The sequence below is a fragment of the Hipposideros armiger genome, unplaced genomic scaffold (genome assembly GCF_001890085.2).
Source record: "Hipposideros armiger isolate ML-2016 unplaced genomic scaffold, ASM189008v1 scaffold_34, whole genome shotgun sequence".
NCBI classification, from domain to species: domain Eukaryota; kingdom Metazoa; phylum Chordata; class Mammalia; order Chiroptera; family Hipposideridae; genus Hipposideros; species Hipposideros armiger.
The window spans coordinates 3,376,342-3,400,446 of NW_017731384.1; the positions used below are offsets into that span (position 1 = coordinate 3,376,342).

The 24,105-nt window shown below is 41.9% G+C and overlaps 1 protein-coding gene across 3 annotated transcripts in view; it reads right to left on the reverse strand.

The window, feature by feature from the left end:
- The window catches only part of PITPNC1 (phosphatidylinositol transfer protein cytoplasmic 1), a 248,986-nt gene that overhangs the window by 221,528 nt on the left and 3,353 nt on the right, over positions 1-24,105 (reverse strand). Inside the window, exon 1 of one of the 3 annotated variants that reach the window (XM_019637714.1) lies at positions 9,818-9,841. The exons of the other annotated variants lie outside the window; for them this stretch is intronic. The gene's annotated coding sequence lies outside the window, so the exon portion shown is untranslated. Of the gene's footprint in view, positions 1-9,817; positions 9,842-24,105 lie in introns of those variants that run through there. 3 annotated transcript variants of the gene reach the window in all.

Here is a 24,105-nt window from a genome sequence, read left to right on the forward strand (position 1 = left end):
AATTTGGACTTTATTCTGCAGGGAGTGGGATACCATCAAGGTTGGTAGGTTGGTTGTTTTTTCAAGTTAGGCTTATTGAGCTATAACTGATACAATAAAATTCACCCTTTTTAAAGTGTATAGCTCAATAAAATTTGACAGTCATTTAAACACCACCACATAGAGTACATTTCCTTCACTCCAAAAATGTATCCACAAGGACACATATCCTTGTGTCCCTTGGCAATTAATCTCTTCTATCACCCTCAGCCCCTGGTAGCTACTGATTGGATTTCTGTTCCTGTAATTTTATCTTATTCAGAATGTCATATAAGTATTTCCTTTCACGTCTAGCTCTTTTTACTTTGCATAATGCCTTTGAAATCCATTATTGTTGGCATGTGTACATCAGTCGTTTGTTTCTATTGCTGTTGAGTAAGTCTATTTCTACTGAATGGGTGTACCACAATTTGTTCATCTTCTCATCAACTGATGAACATTTGTCTTGTTTTCACTTGTTTGATGATTATCTATAAAGATTTTATAAATACTTTCATATAGGTCTCTGTGTAAACATGTATTTTTATTCCTCTTGGGTAACCTAGGAATGAGATTGCTAGACCATAGAGTAAGTGTATGTGTAACTTTATAAGAAAATTCCAAAATGTTTTCCATAGTGGCTGTATTATTTTGCATTTCCAACAGCAATACATGTGAGTTCCAGTTGCTCTGTGTCCTCACCAACACTTAACATTGTCAGTCTTTTTCATTTTAACCATTGTCCACACAGAGAATGTGAACAATTCTGCAGACACCACTTAGAGAAGGGGAAATCTTGGGGCTAAACAAACTTATCATTACATCATTAAAACAAAGACAGGATAAAAGTGGGACAAAAAGACTCCATGTGTTTATCTCTCTCACAGAAACAGAAAGGATTATTTTTATTTAGGGGTCTTATCAACATGAAACTGGAAACAGAAATAAGAGGCCTTGGGCCGGCCGGGTGGCGCAGTTGGTTAAGAACACGAGCTCTGGAGCTCTGAGAAACAGGGTCACCGGTTTGATTCCCATGTGGGCCAGTGAGCTGCGCCCGAGCTGAGCTGCACTGAGCTGCCAACAGGAGGCAGGATGGCTCAGCTGGTAAGAGCACATGCTCCTAACAAGGTTACCTGTTCAACTGGTGGGCTACGCCTATCCGCAACTAAAGGCTTAACCGCGCACATTGAGCTGAGCTGACCCTCAGCTGGTGAGAGTGCATGCTCTTAACAACAAGGTTGCCGGTTGGACTCCTGCATGGGGTGGTGGGCTGCACCCACCTGCAACTTGTTTGAAAGCAACGACTGGACTTGGAACTGAGCTTGCGTCCTCCACAACTAAGATTGAAGGACAACTTGACTTGGAGCTGACGGGTCCTGGAAAAACACAGTGTTCCCCTTCCCCAATTCCCCAACACTGTTCCTTTCCCCAACTCCGCAACAAAATCTTAAAAAAAAAAAAAAAGAAAGAAAGAAGGAAGAGGCCTTTTTGTAATACTGGTGATTGGTGTCAGGTAGGAAATAGATGCCCAACCCATTTGTTGAGTTCAGTGTACAGAGCTCCATCTGTAATGTACCACAGGGATACTGGGCAAAGCCCCATATGGACCAAATGATGGAGTTTTTTTTTTAAGATTTTTTTATTGGGAAATTGGGGGGATGGGAACAGAGCTGAGGAATTGGGGGAAGGGGAATAGACAAGTTGCTGTCCTTTTGTTCTTCAGTCTAGTTCTGGAGGACATTGCTTCACTGGCCCAAGTTGGCACCATCATTGTGCTCTCCCCGGGCGAGGCAGATCAGTCACCGGCTTCTGGACGGCCACTCACTGCGGCTGCTGGCCGCTCACGTTGGCTGCTGGCTACATACGGTAGCCCATGGCAACCCACTGCAGCAGGGGCTGCAGCCTATGCCATGGCCGGCAACTCACAGCATCCCAGCTCCAGGTTGAACTGTTGTTCAGCATCTTAGCTGTAGAGGGCAGTGTCACTGGCCCTCGTATGTGGGATCCGAACCGGGGCTCTCTGGCATCCCAAGCCAGTTCTTAACCATCGCGCCACTCGGCCGGCCCATGATGGAGTTTTTTAATGGCTCATGATTGGTGACAGACATGACAGTGTGGTGGACATAATGAGGACTATAGAGGAAGAAGCACTGGAAGCAAGAAACCAATAGACCAAAAGTCAGGAGTGTTTCAGGTCCTGCTCAGCCCCTTCTAGCTCTGGAGCCCAATCAAGTTGCCTCTGTTTCCTCATCAGTAAAATAAGGGAGTCAGACAACATGAATTCTAAGGCCCCCTCTGGGTTCTACAATTCCGTGTCCCTATGACAGGTCTCTGGCCGGATTTTACCCCATATCACCTCAACCCTGGCCAGATTTTTAATGTCCTCCAGATATTTTCCATACCTGGGTGCCACAAGATGGAAAGAGAGCAGACATCTGTGCATGACCCCTTTAAATCCTAAAAACAAAAGCAATGTCCTGTTTCCCCAATGGAAGAAAAAAAATACCCATGTCATTAATGCACATAAACAGTTAAGCAAATTCAGGGAATTTCTGGAGACAATATAGGCTGTTTTGGTGCCTTGACTGAAGAGAGACAGCAAAAACATTCAATTCAAGCAAATTTGGCTCACACAAAGATAAATTTGTTATGTATACTAGAAAATTTTAGCTTTGAATTCAGAAAAAGGCCCCTGTGCTTTATGATAATGGTTATATGAATCCTTGAAGGTATGATTAAGAGATCTAAATTTGTTTAGGTAGGATAAAACAAATAAGCAGAAATCAAATTTACTTCTCCCCAGCACACTTTGTTTTTTTTTATAGCTTTACCAAGGTGTAATTAACATACAATAAGCTACACCTATTGAAAGTATACAGGTGGATAAATGCTGACATATGCATACACTTGTGAAACCACCACCACAATCAATGTAACGAATGTATCCTTCACCTTCCAAAAAGTACCCGTGTAATCCCCCTTCTTGAAATTCCCCCAGACCCAACCTTGTCCCCAGCAACCACAGATCGACTTTCTGTCACTAAAGATTCACTGGCATTTTCTAGAATTTCATAGACATAAGCTCACAGAACACGTACTCTTGTTATTGTCGGACTTTTTTCACTCAGGGTAATTATTTCGCAACACTTCCATGTTGCAGTGGGTTCAGTTTGTTCTTTTTCTGGCTGAATAGTATACCCTTGACTGGATCTACCAGTTTGTTGATGTAGTCACCTGTTATTGGACATCTGCTTGTCTCAAGATTTTGAGTATTACAAATCGAGCAGGGGGCTGGCCAAGTGGTGCGATGGTTAAGAACTGGCTTGGGATGCCAGAGGGCCCCGGTTCGGATCCCACATATGAGGGCCAGTAACACTGCCCTCCTTTAAAAAAAAAAAAGAGACTACAAATCGAGCAGGCACAGTCACTTTTTAATTCTTTCCTTTACTATTTAGGAACTCCTCTGTTCTCTTTTAAAAGTGCCTCCATACTGGGCTATGGGGTTGATAACTGGTAAGGCTGGGGACCTGCACATCAATCTCTCTTTTTTTGTGTAGCTTTCAACTTTTCCATTAAATAAATAAATAAATAAATAAATAAATACTTTATAAAGTGTTTTTTTGGGTGAGTGTCAATACTAAAAATATTCAGAAATTCTACAGCTGAGCTAATGGGTCCAACCTTGGGGCTTTATTTAAAGAAGGTTTAACTTTGAGTCCATATTTGGTTTATTATAGTCATGGGGAGTGTTTGCTAAAAATACAAATTCTTTATCCTCTCCTCAGAAGTACTGAATCAGGTCAAACCACCAAGTCATTTCCCCCACCCCCGTCCCTCGCCCCCAAGTCATTCTTATAAGCAGGCAGTTTGGCAAATGCTGAATTCCCTTTCTGAAAGCTCTATCCTCCAGTTTTAGTTTCATCCTGGATAAAGGGAAACAATAACTTTTCATTCTCCCACTGTCATCATCCTTTTCTGGTCCTTTGCCTTCCATCATTCTCAGATGCTCGTGATCACTGACATTCTATCCAGTAACCAACTAATTACAGAGGAAAACTGTAAAGCAGAAACAATAGATAGGAACTAGAAACAAATCTGCAAATGTGAAACCATCAGGAAAGGGGAAAGAAATGTAACTATAAAGAGAAATATGTGAGGAAATGAAATAGCGGTCCATATGGTCTTCCCATTTCTTCTTTTGAATTAAGTCAGAGTCTATGCACGGTCACAGGAGACCAGGAGCATAAGGACAGGGATGCAAATGGAGTGATCGCATCTCTAGTTGAGTTGGTTAATTCCAGACATCCCGGGGAGAATGACAGGAGTACCTGGTTATGTCAGGACCTGCTTGACATTTTCTCCTCTCCCTCAGATAAACAACCTGATTCTCATGGACATATTAAACCCTGTCCCAGGGCTCCAGGCTCAGTCCTGTCCTCAGTTAGGAAACCAGGTTTCTTAGTAGGAGTAGTAGGAATACTTTCCAAGTGCCTATCGCAGGCTACTCGCAAGGTGTGAGGCACTTCCATCTGTGATTCGCAAGCCAAGCCTCTTATGTTACCAATCAGCAAACTCTTGAGTAACAGAAAATGTAGTTGACTTGTCTAAGATCCTAAAGGTAGGATGACGGTGAAATGAAGATCAGAAACCAAGACTGCTTGACTCCCTCAACCAGTTTTTTCTAGAGGAGGAAGCACCGTGGCGGAAGAGCTTGGGCTCTGGAGCCAGCATGTCTGGGATGAAATCCTGGCTCTGCCACTCACTAGTTGTGTGACTTCTGGCAAGTTATTGAACCACTCTGTGCCTCGGTTTCCCCATCACCTCTAAAAGGCCCCACCTCCAAGCACCATCACAGTAGGGACTGGGTTTCACCATATGAATTGTTGGGGGTGTGTGGGGGGGACATAAACATTCAGTTGTAGCACTAGTCATAACATCAACTTATTCTTGAGATCAAGTTGCCTCCTTCTATTGGAGTTCCAGTTTCTTTACAACAGGGCCCGATGACCTACTCGAGGGCCCTCGGGGCTGGAGCATCTTGCCAATCTCCTCCCCGACCCCCACTCCTGCTTCACAACTGGCATGCTGTCCCTGAGCCCCACACTGAGTTGGAGCACTTCCCCACACACTTCGCTGATGCTGCCCGCACCTCCACACCCGCTTCCTTCCAGAGGCCTTTCTTCCCTCCTGATGGGATGCCATCCCTGTTGACACCCACCTGCCTGGACCACACTGGTCTGGCACAAGCTCGTTGTGCTTTCTAGGGGCAACTCCCTTGAATCATAAGCAGTCGAGTTGTCCCACCAAGAGCATTTCCATCTCCTTCAAGGTTCTGAGCACCACCTGCCCAATTTTGTCATCTGTCAACCCTTCCATGTGATACTACAGGATGAGACAGAGCATGTTTCTCATCTTCGTGAACACAGTTTTGTCTAGTATAACCAATGTGTACTAATAGGTGGGTATCAAGAAAGGGAAGCATCCCCCGCAGTCCTCCATACCCTGATTCTGCCAACTGCTATATTATACTTGCCTTGGATGGACCCTGTGTAAAAGAGCAATAGTAAGCTGTTGCAAAGTGGCTTTCATGAGCACACAAGCTCATTTACTATTAGCAAAACGCTTTGCCACCCCAACCAGCCAAAGATCTGTTTAAGCCTCACACTAATATTTACAAATTTAAAGAGATACTAATTGCATATTAGGTTCTCCAGCTATTGGCCTTTTGCTTGCTTAAAATAATTTTTAGTAATAAAATATCAGAAGCCTATGGGGGCAAATTTCACTTGCAAACACTACTTCGTCCCTTTAGGAAATGACTGTTTTCAAAGAGACACTAAACAAACAGAACGTTTAAAAACTGAGTTTTCCCAAATGTAACTCGTATATGGCCGAAAGCAGCAATAAATATTACAATCACTTTGGAAACCATGTGCATGACTCTACTCTCCCAGGCATATTCCCTAGAAAGGACACTCTCACATGTGGGCAGGAAGAAACATGAAGTAGCTTCCGAGCAACAGTGTTCACAAAAACAAAACTCTGGAAACAATCCACTGGGCAGGGATCAAAGGATGAATAAATACATTATGACCGATTCATAGAACTATGTAGCCATAAAAATGAATGAAGTATAGTTACATGGAAATCAGGATCAAAATGTTGAGTGAAAAAGAGCAAGCTCTGCAATACGATGCGGGGGGAAAATAGTCTTTTCAACAAATGGTGCTGGGACAAATGGATAGCCACATGCAAAAGAACAAATTTGGGCCCCTACCACCCTAGGCCATTTACGAAAATTAACTCAAAATGGACCAAAGACCTAAATGTGTAAGAGCTGAAACTATAAAACTCTTAGAAGAAAACATGTGTAACCTTTATGATCTTGGATTAGGTCAAGGTCAGATTTTAGGTCAAGAAGATCTTAAACAGATCTTAGATATTACACCAAAAGCACAAGGAACCAAAGGAAAAAACAGATACATTGGACTTCATCAAAATTTAAAACTTCTGCACTTCAAAGGATACTATCAAGAAACTGAAAAGACAATATACAGAAATAAAATATTTGTAAATCATGTATCTGATATGGGTCTAACATCCAGAATTACAGCCCAACAATGAAAGCACATGGAATAGAAATTTCTCCAAATATATGCAAAAAGCCAATAAGTACATGAAAGATGCTCAACGTTATTAGTCATTAAGGAAATGGAACTCGAAACCACAACCAGGGACTACTTCACACCCACTAGGATGACAAGAATCAAAAAGACAGCAAGTCACAAGTGTTGGCAAAGATGTGGAGACACTGGAACCCTCACACGCTGCTGGTAGGGATGCAAAATCATGCATCGACTGTGGAAAACAGGTTGGTGGCTCCTCACTAAGCTAAGCAGAACTTTTATATGACCTATCAATTCCTCCCCTAGATATATATCCAAAAGAATTAAAAACTGGTGTTCAAACAAGAGCTTGTACACGAATGTTCATAGCAGTAGTATTTGTAATAGCCAAAAAGTAAAAACAACTCAAACGTCCATCAATTGATAATTGGACACAAAATCATCAAAACAAAATGTGGCAGGGCCGGCCGAGTGGCTCAGCTGGTTAAGAGCTCGCTTGGGAGCACCAGCTCCGAGAAGCAGGGCTGCGGTTTGGATCCCACATTGAGGGCCAGTGACGCTTGCCCTCTACAGCTAAGATGATGAACAACAGCTCGACCAGGAGCTGGGCTGCTGTGGGTCGCTGGCGACGGCGTAGGCTGCAGCAGGGCTGCAGTGGGCTGCCATGAGCTATGTGAGTGGCTGGCAGCCAGCGTGAGTGGCTGGTAGCTGGTGTGAGCTACGGGGAGCCGCTGTGAGCGGCTGACCAATGACCGGCGACCGATTGCCTCACCCAGGAAGAGCACAATGATCATACCAACATGGGCCAGTGAAACAACGTCCTCCACAACTAAACTGAAGAACAAAACAGCAATTTGTCTACCTGTCTGTTCCCCTTCCCCGATTCCCCAACGCTGTTACCCTCCCCCCAATTCCCCAATAAAATATTAAAAAAAAAAATGTGGCATATTCGGCCATAAAAAGGAATGAGGTACTGATTCATGCTACAACGTGGATGAGCCCAGAAAACATTATGCTAAGGGAAAGAAGCCACACACAGGTGGCCACACATACACTGTATGGATTCATTTACATGAAATGTCCAGAATATGCAAATTCATAAAGATACAAAGTGGATTAGTGATTGCCAGTGGGTACAGCGTTTCTTTTCTTGAGTGATTGAAATGTTCCAGGACTAGATAGTGGTGATGGTTGCACAACCTTGTGAATATACTAGGAACCACTTATCTGTAATTGCCTTAAAAGTGAATTTTATGGTATGTGAATTATAATCAACACAAAAATTTAATAGAAAAAAACAGCCAGCTACTGAAGACTACATCCTCTACAAAACCATGTGTTTGGAGAGGCTGGGTCTGGGGAGGGGCATACAGAGTGTTAAATGAACTTGTATCATTCTACTTATTAAGATGGGCAGTGGGTTCATGGGTGTATCGTTTCATACTTAATTCAACAGTTAATTTAAAAAAAAACATTTTAAAAGAGTAATATAATTTTCCCTGTTTTTCAAGCCACAATCAATACAAAAATTAAAGCGGAATTTAAATGACCGTGAGCTGGTATCAATCTCAACTAAGCAAGCATCATGTGCAAAGCAGTATAAAGCAAACTGTGGGGAATTAAAAGACAGGCAGTGAGAGTCACGGTCCTCTGAGGAGCTCACCATCAAAATCATGAGCCGCCACCAGCTCCAGAAAGCCACCCACCAGCTTCCTCATAGAATACTGTCAGCAAAGGTTTTGTCATTCCCAGTGCCAGCTATTATTAGGGAATCGATTTCATACAATTAAACAATTATAATATGAAATATATTTTACTTTCAGAGCTTCAACATTTTATTCTGAAAATGTGTTTCATCTTCCTTTTTTTTGGGGGGGGGTAGGGGGTTAGGGTTAGGGTTAGGGTCATCTTCCTTTTATAACTCTTGCTTTTAAGGACTTGGGATATAGGTGGCATTAGAGCATGCCGAGGAGACTTCCTTCTCCACTGGAAGTAATGTACTTTTAAAGCCCTGGCTTACATGATATCTTTAGATTATCATACATTCTCATCTAGACTCTATTAGCTGCTGAATATTCATGTAATGACAGCTTGAAGTGCCTTTTTGCAAGATACAGGGTAGATAGATACACACAGAAGCTTTCTAAAAACAATCAGGGTCTCCCTCAAGATTTATAATAGCTTTAAGATACTCTAAAATTGTATCTATGTTTCCAGTTTTACCAAAATATGGCAAATGTAAATAGTTTGAACTTGAACACTCTTTCCATCATGAAGGTCAATATTCTAATTTTATATCACAGTTTCTGGGATATATACTCCAAAATGTATCATTCCAGTAAATAATCCAGTGTCATAGACATATCCAATTTAAGATCCACTGTCTATGTGGGTACAATTAACTTGATAATGAATGAATGTCAACTTCTCTTTGGCTGTCAAAAAAGCACTGGTGTTGGAGAAAGCAAATGGAATTTATAGCCTAAAGGCCCTGGGTTTGAATCCAGCGCTGCCATTGACTGGGTGATTCGGGCAAATCCCCAGTGATCCTCAATTTCCACATGTGTAAAATGAAGATAACAGGATTCATCTTGGAGGATGACTGCAAGGATGAAATGAGATCATTAACACCGTGGTCTTGGCACACTAGAATGTTCCATTAATGTTGGCCCTCTGTGTTTTCCTTTCCTTGTGAAATCAAAGCATTGCTATATTTCTCTGCATAGACAAATATATAATTTTAATTAAATGTTTAGACACTAAAAAAGAAAAAAAAAATTAGCTTCACCATTTAGTAAATTTTCTCCCCTGCATGCTAAATTATAATCTTAGTTAAACTGTTTCACAAAATGCCTAATGAGAACCTGATTTTTAAAATTAAAACTAATGAGGAAGCAGAGAATAATCCATTCTTAAGCTTATTAATATAATTGAAGGCTTCATCTCTACACCCAAATACATACCAGTTTCTGCAACCAAGGTGTGCAGTTAGGACCTATATTTTATGACTAGGATTCCACTGAGAAGTCGGTGGCTTGGATAAAGACAGAAGGACATGCTTAGCACACCTGCCACTGAGGTAAGAAGAGTAACTAACATGGTAAATAACAGAAGAAAGACTCAAAAACATTTTGGCAGACTTGAAATCAGCAGATGTCATGCATCACACTTACATTTCAAAGGCCCACGGTAATGGTTGTTGTTGCTATAAGGCTGCTTGTTTTGGTAGATCTCATACACACCGGAAAGAGAGGCTTAGCAGTGCCAGGAGATCTCCTGGATAAGACCTGGGTGAGCTGATCACCTTGTCACAAGCAGCCAGCAGTTTGATGCCACTTCTGAAAACGACAGTGCTGGTACGAGAGCATCAACAAAGCGTAAGGTGCTGAAGTAACAGTTGCCATGTTTTCAGTACTGGTCCTCCAACATCCTGGGCCAAACCCTGCCTGTACACGTGTTTGTATGGCCTGCAAGCTGCGAATAGTTTTGCATTTTTAAGTGGTTAAAATAAATAAAAATTAGAATATTTCATGATGTGGACCAAAAAAAGGGCCACATACTAAGCCTGAGAAGCTCAGGGGAGGCCTGCATGGTGGGGCCTACAAACTCAGAGACCGATATTAACCACATAGGATGAGCAGAACATAAAAAGTCCTTACTAGGGCCAGCCGAGTGACTCACTGGTTAAGAGTTGGATTGGGAGTGCGAGCTCTGAGCAGCAGAACCACCGGTTCAGGTCCCACATGGGCCAGTGACGCTGCGCCCTCTACAGCTAAGACGGTGAACAACAGCTCTACCTGGAGCTGGGCTGCCGTGAGTCGCTGGTGACAGCATAGGCTGCAATGGGGCTGCAGTGGGCTGCTGTCCAATGGCCGGGGATCGATCTGCCTCACCCAGGAAGAGCACAATGTCATCAGTTTGGCTCAAAAAAATGTTATAGGTTTCTTTTAGGCTGGATGTCTTTTTGTCAACAATGGTATATAAAAACTACATGAAATTCAAATTTCAGCATCCATAAATAAAATTTTATCAGAACACTGCCGTGCCCATTAATTTACGTATTATTATCTTTGTCTGCTTTCCTGTTAGGGGTCAGAGCTGAGTTGCTGTGACTGAGACCTTAAGACCTGCAATTCTAGTACATTTCTATCTGGCCCTTTACAGGAAAAGTCTGCTGGCCCTCTGACTTTGGAGCATTGTGGCTCTAGGTTTTTTTTAAAGGGCAATAATAAAGGAGGACCACGGGAATGGGGAGGGAATCTGGCAACCATTTCATAAGGTGCATCATGGAGAGAATTGTGGATCTGAAGCTGTAGAAGAGAAAAACCAAAGGACAAAATTATAGTTTGCTTAACATTTTTAACGAACCAGCATATGGAAGTGGCTTGTGTTTGTGTCACTCGAGGAGGGAAAAGGAGGGATGATCATAAAAGTTCTAGGGAGGCAGATATCAAGGAGGCATGAGAAAGCGTGTTCTAACACGTCCTCGTGGACAACCACAGAAGAGGCTGGACCAGAAAAGAGCCAGCGCCTGCCAGGTGGTGTCTAAGCTAAAGGCAAGACGATCGCCACGCAAGATTATCACCGAAAGGGTTCTTACAGGGGGTAGGAAGCTAAACCGTTTCAACACTCGCGTTCTTTCTATGATTTTATCTCAAAAGAAAGAAAATGATCACAAATAGCAAGTGAGAGTTTAATGACAGGTAAATGGGAACAATTTCTATTGCCACATTCACTACGGATTATACCCAACAGGGAAATATAGATATGTGTGTATGTATAGATACATGCATGTGTGTGTAAATGACGCCTTTAAAAAAAGGTCTTCCATTTAAATAAAGAGCACATCAGCTATAAAAAGAACCACATTAAGAAAAGAAGGGTTATTTTTAGGAAGAGGGCTCCAATTACACAAAATAAGGAAAGGACATCCACTGCTAAATAAAATGAGCTGAAATCTTTCCCTGTGTTACCACGAGAAATCAGCATGGCTCCGCTTAAAGGGACAAAAGCCTATACATAAAACGGAAAGGGGAGGAATGTACTAAAAAAAAAGAACGTGCTAAAATGGGCACAGTCGAGTGATTTACTTGCACTGGACTTCTTCATAAAACAGTTTTACGAACAACAGCACAAAGCACAGCCACCTGTTAAGCAGTTATTTTGTAAGCTGTTATTTTGGCCTATCTATTTTCAATGGCAATCTGGACACCCAAGCAGAGACATACCACCATAGCAACATAAACACCACCGTGTTGGAAAATAAAATTTTAAGAAGCAATTCATAGCTCCTGCAGGGCTGGAAATAAACTAATCCTTATGCATTTGTTACTATAACATAACTATCCCACTGGACAAACTCAGATCCTATGGGTACCTCAGGATTCCTTCCCATGAGCCACTTGGAAGGTACAGACTCCAAAATGTCTATTATACTAGGTGGTCCTCCTAAAATAAAGGTATTTAAAAGTGAGACAGTATCATTTCGTGCATGGCTCAGGGAATGCATGATTACCAGGTATTCATGGCGCACCCATGGGTGGACAATTATCATCACCCCTTACATTTGGAGGCTCCATATCTCATGTGATCGGCCCCTGGTGGAGGCAAAAAAAAAAAAAATGGTAGCTGACAGTTGGGAAACTGAGGCATGGGAAAAAAGAGTCTTCCTAAATCAATTCATAGAGTATCACACAGCAAGAACTCAGTTCTTCTATCTCCATGCTCATACTCCTCACTGTACTGCACCACCCTACCCCAAAACTACCAACTTAGGGCATCATCGGAAATTTGGCTCAAGGAGATAAAATGCAGAGGTGTTTAATTAAATGAAAGGGTAGATAAAAATGAAAAAAAAAATCCTGCTTTTCAGGGATGCAACTCCCTGTGGGAGGTGGGGGCAATTACGGGACTTAAAATGTGGCCATTGTCAGGTGTGGCTGCTTCGCAACTGAAATAGACCCAACAGAAGCAGAAAGCAAGCTGATCTTCAGCTTGAAGATGAGAGACACACCCAAAAGGTGTGTCATGATTGGCACCATGTCAGGGTGGTGGCCTGCCCTCAGGAGTCTGCACCAGAGCGAACAGGCTTTATCTCCCTGGCGGGATCCTGACCCCAGTGGTCAGTGACACAGGGCTGGACTCCAGCCCCAAACCACACAGTTCATTAGCCCTGGCCAGCACTTTCTTGCCGCCTCTTTTTTACTTTGTTTTTAACTTTCCTCTGTAAGAGCAGCCTGTAAGGCCTTTGGGCAGTTCTTTCTCCAGGTCCACAGAAGAGATTGCCCGGAGGCTAGGACACCAGGGCGGGGTGGGGGCTGAGTACAGCCGAAAGGGATGCATCCGTGATGAAGCTTCTGCGGGGCCAGGGATTTGGCTGCTTTTGATCTAAGAAGCAGTTCTGAACCCCTTTGAAAAATAAAAGCGTTTCTGATGGGCCAACATTTTTAAAAACCAACATTTAAAAAAAAAAAAAAAGAAAAGAGAAAGAAACCACTTAGAGGAGTGTGGGCAAAACGCTGAGCACCTGCGTAAATAATGGCTAATTTTAAATATACTTGACCCTTTTAGAAGTGTTTTCTTTAAAAGGCGTAAGGGGATTATTCCATTTGGGCAACTAATAGCCGAATTACTCTATTTTTATAAAAAACAGCCACCACCACCACCAAGCTCCTTTTTTTCAGCCAGCTCTTGGAAAGAAATCTCTAAATACACCCGTATGTGCGGCACTATAAGTCGTATGGCTAAAAAACGTAATTATATTCAGCTGTGTCCAAGTTTCCAAAAGAGGTGAACTATTGAATCCTGAATCTAAAGGACACGCTGGACACGCTGTCTCTTTATGAGCAGCAAAAACATAATATTGAAAAATGAGCATTCGTCATGGCCTCCAATAGTCCAGGGTTTGGGTCTCCAGCATGCACAGTACAATCTGTACCCTCGTGATTAAATGTAATTCTAGTTACCCAACTCTGCACTTGAGGAGGGAGGGGATTAAATAACCATATTTCATATCTTTAAACCTGTCTCACTGAGCAAAAGAACCGTCCATTTTCACAGCACTTTTTAAAGTACGTAGTGATAAACCACTTTTATCCACCGCGTCACTTCCTTGGAGGCTGAAATACACCAGAAAGATGGATACGTGTGAGGCAATTATCAAGGGGCCACAATTAGTCTTTACATCAGCACTGGCATCATCATTATTTCAGATCAGGGCAAACTCAGCAAAATAGTCCTGATGGAGGGCTGTGTCACCAGGGCGCTACCATAGGGAACTCACACTTTTCAGAAGACATGCTTGTCTTTAGAACGACCTGTCCATACAAGCAGGTGATTACACGTCTTCTCGTAATTACGTATGTTCTCACTACTTTGTTTAATTGCTAATTACTGGTTTAACAAGAGTTTTGTTTCCTGTGATTTCACATTGCAGGTGTCTAATATTTCAGGTGCACTAGAGGTTAAATACACGTGTGTAAGGTGCCCCAGGCACACTGGAAAATGCTTCTCAGATTGGATTGAAACTCTGAGGACCAACATTTTTCTAGATCTCATTACTTTCTTGGATGGTGCATGGAACAAAATGCTTCTTGAGAGTGGCAGGATCATCATCATATAAAATCTAATGAAAATCCAGGTCATTGGCTGGTGAATTGAAAACTATATCATAGTTTTCACTATGTCTGTAGATGTCTAAAGATGTCACTATAGACATCACTAAGAGAATTGACAAGAATGAAAACGTTACAATGTTCATTGATTAATAAGCCATCATACTGACTTCAATTATTTTTTTCCTGAATTAAACATTTATAAAATAAAAATAAATAAATAAAATAACCTAACATTTTAACTGTACTTCTTTATTTAGAAAAAGTGTCCAATTACTGTCTATTTCCACCTGGTACAGGAATAAAGCATTATCACTAATCAAATATTCTGCCTTCTCCTTTAACAGAAGAACACTTGTCAGTGTCAACCCTGTTTATCTGAAATGCTTCTAAAATGCGCTGGTACTTTCCCCTGCCTTGGTAAAGTATTTGGAACAAAAATGCACTTTTTCTGTTAAATGACAATATAGTAGTAGGTACTCCTGAATTTAAAGTGTCAAGCACTTTAGCTGTTGGCGCAAAGGTATATATAGGTCATTAATTTAGTCATTAGTGTCACCCAAAATATGGATATGGGCCAATCTTGTCATTTTCCACTTTTGAAAAAAAAAAGCAGAATTCAAGGAAAAAAAATTTTGTTGGCTTCCATTAATTTAAGTTTTAGTGGGTTTATTTCAGGAAATGGTGTATGAGTTTAGTGGGTTTATTTCAGGAAATGGTGTATGAGTTTAATGAAAAAGTAATATAACGAATGCTTAAAAAAGAAAGAAAGAAAAGATAACCGGCCAGATACCTAAAGTAGTAAATTCATAGAGATAGAAAGTAAAATGGTGGTTGCCTGGGTTTGGAGGGAGGTGGAATGGGGAGTTAGTGTTTAATGGGTACAGAGTTGCACTTTTGCAAGATGAAAAGAGCTCTGAAGATAGATGGTGGTGATGGATGATGGCTGCCCAACAACGTGAATGTACTTAATGCCACTGAGCACTATACTAAAAAATAAATTAAAAAGGCTAAGATGGCAAATTTTATGTAATACGTACTTTACCACGATTTTTTTAAATTATTATTTAAAAAACTGATCAGAATGTACATAGCCAATTATGTGTGGTCTCCTTCAAATAGTTCATTTTAGGTGATGACATGTTTATTTCAATAGTGATGACACATTTCTGAATCTCCACTGTGAAACTTAGGGCAGGTTTGTTTGGGTTTTTTCATCATTTTAACATTATTGATAATGGTAAATGTCTTTTGAGGATAATTTTTAATTTTGAAAAAAACTTTTACAGCTGTATTTTCAAAACAATAACTGTAACAAGTTAAAAAAATGTATTTTAGTCCACATGAGGTGTAACTATAAAGGAACAGTGTTTATTTGTGCAGGTGCTTGGTAAACTGGCTCTGGAGACAATACTCTTCCATCTCAGCAGGAAGAGTAAATATACAACTTTGAATAGCACATTTTGATAATTTTCCGTACCCTCCAATTTGCTTGCCGCCATGTAAATAGTTTTAAGTTTTCAACTAAATGTGCCCAAAACATTGTGTCACTTCTCTGTGTCCCATGATTATTTTTAGATACGGAGTTTGAGAAACTCACAGTTGGTTCATCAGGGAACATCTCTGCTGATGATGTCTATGAAAGCCAAAGGTTTTTAGTGCCATTAAAAAGAATAATTTTCAAAAGTGTAGAGGTGGTTCTCTTTTTAGAGCCTGAACTACGAAAGTTATTTTCAACGGAGTATGATTCATTTATCAAAGTTAAGCTGAGGAATGTCGTTTGGTCTCACACTTGGGTAAAAATTGATTGTTCAAATGGGAGGTAAAACTTGTGGACCACTCTCTCAGCTTCACTGGAATAGAAGAACTAGCTCCCCCCAACTATTTCCTTTGATAATCCTGAACAAGTTATTTAATCTTTAATAAAAATTTTTTTAAAATGTTGAATTGTGACAGAACTAAATAACCTCTAGTTCTCCTTCCAGCTTTAGGGTTCCAGGGAAGGTAGAACTAGGTAGAGCCAAAAGCATGGGCTATGGAGTCAGACCACCTTGGCTGTGAATCAAGTCTACCTGGCCAGCCACGCCAGCACCCAGAGTCCACATCTGTAAGATGGGATGATAATATCGAACTCACAGGATCATTACGAGGACTAAGCGAAACAAGAACGTACTCAACAAATGTAAGTTCTCTCTTGCCCTCCTTTGCACGTGGAAACATGAGTGCTACAGTGCAAGCATAGAAAACAGAAACGAAATTTTAAAACACTTTCCAAACAGAATGTTTCATGGGATGCACTGCTGGGCCATAAAGTGCTGACTGTTTTATTATGTGCATAAAAGCCAGGTTACCACAAGGCCACACTCAACCAAGACCTTGTGACACAGGTCTAGCTCCTCACGGCTGTGATCGAGAGAGTCAGAGCAAGTGACTTTCACAAGTTATATAAGACATGAAGTCAGTCAGAGATGGCTCAGATAAGCCAAACAGCGCAACCCTCAGCTTTTGAGGCACTAGTCCGTCGTCCTCCACAATACTTGGGTAAGATACTCATTAACAGGTCACGTCATAGCCTCTATAAAATGTAAGTTGGAAACTTGCCAGAGAATCAAGGGATAAGTGAAATTTTGACATTTTAAAAATAAAGAAGTCAATCCCACTACAATGCTTAAAATAAGAAAATGTTGGACAGCTTTGGGGAACTACAAACAATCCAGTAAATAAGACCCAGTGCACTTGAACGGTTTCAACATCTTCATTATACAGCAGCCCCCACCCCATCCAGTCTCACTTCCCGGTTCCAATTACCTACTGTCAACCAGGGTTGGAAAATATGAAGGGGGAAATTCCAGAAATAAACAATTCGTAAGTTTGAAGTTGCGCGCCATTCTGAGTAACACGATGAGATCTAGTGGGTTCCGGCTCCGTCCTACCAGCATGTGAATCATCCCTACTGCATATCCATATGGTACATGCCACCCGCCCGTTAGTCACTTAGCAGCTGACTGTCACAGCACCATAGTGCTTGTGTTTAAGGAACCCTTATTTTTCTTAATAATGGTCCCAAAGCGATTCACCTAACTTTTATTACATATATTGTTAGTATTGCTCCATTTTATTATTAGTTACAGATGTTAATTTCCTGGTGTGCCTAATTTATAAATTAAGTTTTATCATAGGTATGTATGTGTTGGAGAAAACATCCTGTATATAGGGTTTGGTACTATCCGAGGTTTCAGGCGTCCACTGGGGTTCTTGAAACGTATCCTGTGCATAAGGAGAGGCGGGGCTACTGTATTAGCATCCAAATTAATGGTGACTTCTCATCCCCCTGTTGATATATTTCCTTCTAAATACATCGATTATTTATTTGTGCTGTAAAAATACACAAACTAGTGCTCAGAAACACCTAGATCTGACCTTAATACAGCAAATATAATCAGACCTGAAGTGTGTGAGTGTGTGTGTGGGTGTGAGTGAGAGAGACATGGGTCAGGGGAACAGTCTTTGGAGATTAGCTGCTTCTTCAATTAGGTGCTTAAACAACATTATTATAGGTGCTCGTCAAATTACATTTGTTTGGCCAGCCTTACTTCTCTAGGTGATTCATTCTGGGAAAGGAACAACACCCTGAAGATCATCAGTTATAATTCTAAAGGAATTAAAGAATGATGTGGGGTTTTTTTTCTTTGCTCAGGAACAACAAGGATTCTAGAAAATCGTGCTTCACCCAAACTTAAAAGGAGCAAAAAAAAAAAAAAGACAGAGAAGTGAAGAGTCATTAGAAACATTTGATCAAGAACTTATGTTAGCTACTTGTTTAGATCTATGAGTCGACTTCCACCAAAGTCTAAAAAAGGAGTTTGAAGAGCAGGTCCCCTCTGTCAGAGCGCTGGGAGATGAAAGAATGAGTCACTCTAATACTTGATGTCAAAATCTTGGTGAGCTCTGGCTTTCGTGTTTCTAAATCAACAAACAGCACTGTATAATGTTGCACAGGCAGGCAGCCAGGAAGTGGCGGGTGACCCTCGACTCTTTCCTGTCATGGGTGAAGCCAGCAGCCAATGTCCTGTGCAGTGCGGCTCCTTTCCAGCGCTCTGCCATCCTGGGAGATGTGCCCAGCCTAAGGTGCAGGGGTTTTGCCATCTGAGACTGAGTCCATTGAGACATAGTGTAAATAGCTAGTGAGCCTCCTTTACCATCAAGTCCTTGATGGGAAGCCTTAAGCACATCTGCCTGAGATGATTAAGACAGAGGACTCAACTCCCTGTAGGACCATCTCCCTCCCCAGCATGTGTACTCCAGGACTCCTTCTGCTAACACAGTATTTCCCACTCAATGAGAGAGAGCAGAGAAATGCAAATGGAGCCATAGCCAGAAAGGTCCCCAGGTACTGTTGCTTCATGATGGCCCCTTGCGGGGGGCCTGAGGGGGGAGGTGTGCTCCTGGGGATTGGAAACTCTGTCCATGAAGGCTCCCCAGTACCCTGAAGCCCTGCAGTTGGCCTCAGGGCAGGCTAGTCAAGCTGTGATTACTTTTTTTTCCCTTAAGTATGAAGTTCTGACCTAAATTGCGGTCATTCTGATCCAAATCTGGCAAATTTTTTTCCCACACTGCTGCGGAAGAGAACAACCTCCTCTGGAAAGCTAAATTCAGGCCAACCAGAGCCATCTCCTTGAGAACAGGGACTGTAACGTCTCAGTGTGCTCGTAATTCAAATTCAGCACTTTCTGTCAACGGCTGTCTCTCTGAACACAGACATCTATTCTGCTGGGAAAAAATCCACAGGCACCTCTACGAAGAAAACAAACACAAGGGGCCGGCCGAGTGGCTCAGTTGGTTAAGAGCTCGCTCAAGAGTTTGAGCTCTGAGCAACAGCAGTTCGAGTCCAGCCCGAGCTGAGCAGCCGCTGAGCTGCCAACAGGTAGCAGGATGGCTCAGCTAAAAAAAAAAAGAAAACAAACACAAAATAACTCTATTGAGACTCATATACCAACTCAGTGGTTTCTAATATACCCATTTACAGAGAGTTGTGCAACCATCGCCATAATCTATTCTGTATGGCAATGAAACTCCTCCAATGGCCTCTGGACCATAAGCTCTAGGAGGGCAGGGGTCATGTCTGCCTCATTTGCTGTTCCGTGCCTAGCACCTGGCACACAGTAGGAGTCCAGTAAGAATTTGTGACATGCATGCTTTCATGCTACCCTGAGTGCAAACCTAGATACAAGAAATAACTACTTCTCTCTACCAACGGAAACTTTCAACCCAGCTAATCTCCCTATGGCAGACACAATGGCTCCCAAGATGCCTGCTCCCTGGTGTGTACATCCCGTATATGTGTAGTTCCTTCCCTATGAATGTGGGTGGGCCTGACCTAATCAGGCCAGCCTTTTTGAAGAAGAGTCTGGAGGTTAGAGACAAGAAGTCAGAGAGATTCAAAGTTGCAGCAGATGCTCTCCTGTTGACCTTGAAGATGCAAACTGCCATGTTGTGGAGATGGCCACATGGCAGGTGGCCTGAAGAAGCTGGCCCCTATCTGATGACCAGCGTGAAAGGGAGGATCTCAGTCATAGGACCACAAGGAACTGATTTCTGCCAATAACCACATGAGCTTGGAAGAGGACTCCAAGCTCCAGAAGGAAATAGAGCCCCGCGGACACCTTGACTTCAACCTGTAAGACTGAGCAAAAAATCTAGCCATGCCATCCCAGACTTCCGGCCCACAGAAACTATGAGACAGACAGTAAATGGGGGTTGTTTTAAGCCACTAAGTTTGTGATCATTTGTTACACAGCAGTAGAAATCTAATATACTCCACCTGGAGCTAGGAGGAAAGCAGAATGATTACATGAACTCCCGGGAATGACTGGCCTCAAGCTTCTCAGTTGTATTGCTGAGGACTTTTAAATCAAAGATGTTTTTAATATATCTCTAGTCTGCAAAATTACGGGCAGTATAAAACTTAAGTGAAAAAAATTTCAACAGTGTGAAGGCAAGGTCAGCCTTCATGAACGGTTCCTGTTTTTTCAGCTTCTTCCTGTCCATTCACTCAGCAAGTACTGACTACGTGCCAGACCTGAAGGTTAAGCATTACCGCTGCCCCATCCAATATGGCAGCCACCAGCCACACATGGCTTGAGCACTGCAAAGTGGCTAGTGGAAATTTAAATGTGCCGCAAATGGAAAATACACACCTGATTTTCAAGATTTAGCATGAAAGAAAAATAAGGGAAAATATCTTGTCAGTATTTTCCTATGTGGATTACATGTTGAAAAGATAGCGAGAGAGATAGATGACAGGCAAGTAAACATATAAGTACAGCTTATGATAAATGCTCTGAAGGAAAGAAAAAAAATGCAGAGATAGAGATAAAGAATAATAGGGGATAACTATTCTGGATGGAGCGGTCAGGAAAGTCGTCTCTGAGAAGGAGACATTTCCACGTATAAACCCACAAGTTTTCTATAAACTTTCAAGTTTTAACACATGACAGCAGCAGGGGCTGGGGCGCCTGAGAGGGCTGACAAAGGCGGTAGGTCGGTTACAGGGCCATGACGTTACACTATGCCCATTGGGCCCCATGTAAACAGCACCCCTGGAAGTGTGCACCCTTAGATCCCGTTTGTAAGTTGTCATAAGTTGGAGAATGCGTGGTATGAAAAGTCAAGCTTCCAAGATAAGTTTTTCAAACAACTTTACATTTTCCAGATATGATTTGTTTTCCAGTTTTAATACTTACAACACGCTGGGACTTCATCTGTCATGTGGCCTATAAAAAAATTTCCACTGGGGAATACCACAAAATTCCTGACTTCAAGCATGAGACAGGGAGGGCAGGCAGTTGGCAGCCTGCATTCTGACATTCTCTTTTTCCTCTCCCAGTGGGCTGAATTTGCTCAAGATATGTAAAGCCTTCCTGACGTCTTGCTACAGCTCAGCTGATTTCTCTATCTGCCTTTTTCTCCAAACAGAGGCAGAAGTGTTAGCTGGCTTTCAAAAAAAAGTTTTCAGAGTTACTTGACCATACAAACCTCCAGGCAACAGAAAGCAGGCCAAACCCACACAGGCCAGCCTGGGCACCTGCACCCTCCCTCAGAAGGCGAAAGCAATGAACCTCAACGGACTTTTCCAGTAATCCCTGTCCTTGAAAAACACGTTCACTGCCTGTCACTGTGCATACACTTTTATGTTTAAAACAACTCTGTGAGCCCTCTCCCCTACACACAAACACACCACTTTCCTAACTGATCCTCTGGGGCCAGAGGGAGATCTTACAGAGGCTGAATGTTGAAAATGTATACCACTTTTTGAAACACTGCTTACAAAAATAGTATTCTCCATTCACCGGAAAAGTGAGCCTTTCTGAAATGAAGATGGCTCGCTTTTCTCTGAATACTACTAATATTTAATCAGACAGGATTTCTACATTACTTTTCAAGAGCTTTAGGGACTCATTTGATGCCTTCTTAATAAAAAGCAAAAAGTTAATTTCCACCCTCTTTTAACTAGGGTTTTGTTAACAATTGTGTGTATTTTTTTCAAGGCCCAGAATCTGTTTTGTGTGATGGGCATTCACACCCAAATATCACAGGGAAAATGGAGTGTCCTTCATACACAATGTCAATTTCACTGACCAGCCCGGAGGACGGCATCTGTTCCCTGTTGTCTGATCCATTAGTGGTGAAAGGTTTGCACTTATCCATTAACCCGCCCCCCTCCCCTGGTGCCACCAAGGAGGGAGCTCTGCAAGATAGCTGGGCAGCAAGAGGAACACTTCCCTGCCTGTGAAATAAGCAAGAGAAACTACTAGGATGGCCCAGAAATCAAACTCATGACCCTGGCATTGGTTCCTCCCAACTAGGCTAACAGGGAAAAAAAACCAAAAAACAGTTACAATAGTGCTCATTAAAAAAACATTTTCAAAATTATGTTTCTGATGAATCCTGGGAAAGGTCTATGAGAGTAATCCAAGGAGACTTTATATCCAGGGGTATCACTTTGTACAAAACACAAAGTGTCAATGTCAATATCAAACTTAAAATCTTTTCCTTAAAAAATTCCTGCCCCCATATGTTTGCAGATGCACTCCATGAAAATGGTTTAAACCAAGAGAATAAGAAGCACCGCTGGGCATTTTGACGTCTCCATTAGTGTCATTCCAGAAATGGCACCACCCTGGTCACAAATATGTTCTCAGAAATGTGCGTAAGGAAAGTCTCTGGGGACCCAGGGAGCCTGGATAAAGTGCACTGCTTCCCTGCCAGGGCAAAGAACAAAATAATATTCTGTATTAAAAAGTTGTTTTTCTTTTCTTTTCTTTCTTTCTCTTTCCTTGGAAGGGAGAAGAGTGTTTCTATTTTTCATTGTGCACCAAATCTCTAAAGACCACAAATAAATCCCTAAAAGTACACACATTAATGTTAATGCAATTAGAACAGGAACTGTTAAACACCCCAGCAAGAAATGAAAACGAAAGGATTCCTGCCTTAGGTCATATTAGGATGAGCTGAGCTCTAGGAAAATGCTTATCTTGCTTCTAAGTACCTGTCAGGGAGGGGTGATCTTTAGACTATGCTCCAAGGAGTCATGAAGATGGAGCTTGGGCTTGGGGTGCTGGAACCAGTGAGAGCACCAAGGAGTGGCTTGAGAAGGGAAAGGTCTTGTACTCCACAGTAATCTCCATGGAGCCACACATGCAAAACCACTCCAAATAAGCATACAATCTAAGGAAAACCAGTGGGCTTGTTATACAAAAGCAACTTCAAATAGAGCCCCCCTGGCCACCTTACTGGTCAACTGAGTACCCTGGTCCCCCTAAGTAGACAATGGCAGAGTCAGAGTCCCCAACCCACCTTCACCTAGAGACTGCTCAGCATACCTGTTCTGCACATCAGGCTTAGGGATAATATTTCCTTCCAACAAGGACTCCTGCGGGCCAGGGGGAGTGGGCGATCCCCTGGCCTGTACTACAACAGCTTTGCACCAGGAATCAGAAGATGTGGGTTCTGACCTAGAGACTACCCTTAGCGATGAGATGGGTAACCAGCTGAACCTTCTACAACTCTAATTTCCTCCACAACATGAAACAGCTCAACTATAGATCACTCCTAATAGTTCTAGTAGCCCTTCCAAGTCTAAAATTCCAGAATCTACCTCATCAAATGTCTCAAATGACGACAACGGCAACTGTCTCTTTTTGACCAACTATCTAGCCCCCAGGGCCCTTTACTGCAAGAATTTTCCAACGGGTTTATATTTAGTTCAGAGACAATGGCATTTAACATAATTGAGGAGACTATTCCAATGAAGTTTTTAAAATTAAAATTAATCCCTGGGATGTTACTTCTTATAATTCTTTATTCTGAAATTAATGTCTTAAAACACTACGAAACACCAACGGTCTGATCTAAACTGTAGTTCAGCTTTCTTTTCTTGATCTCCTAGAGCTGTTCTTCTTTCCTGGAACTAGGGGACATTTTATGAGTTAAAATAAGGTTAGAGAAGTAACAGTTTGAAAGATCTTTGATTTTTTTCATTTAGTCGATAGTGCTGACTTTATAGATTTTCTTTTTTGTTTTTGCTTTTTCCTTTTGTTGGAGTAAATACTAGTAACAGGCAAAGTGTAGAACAAGGAAAAACAAATAATGGTTTTTACCATGGCTCTGGTTCTGGCTAGGCTGTTCATTAGTTGTGTGGCCTGGTGTACATTATGTACTTGACTTAACCATTCTGAATCTCAGTTTACTCATGTGCAAAATGTGGCTTTTGCAAAATGTGGCTATCAACACACCAGGCCCCTTTACGCTTGGCTCCAACAGGCATTAAATAGGATAAGGCGGGGGGG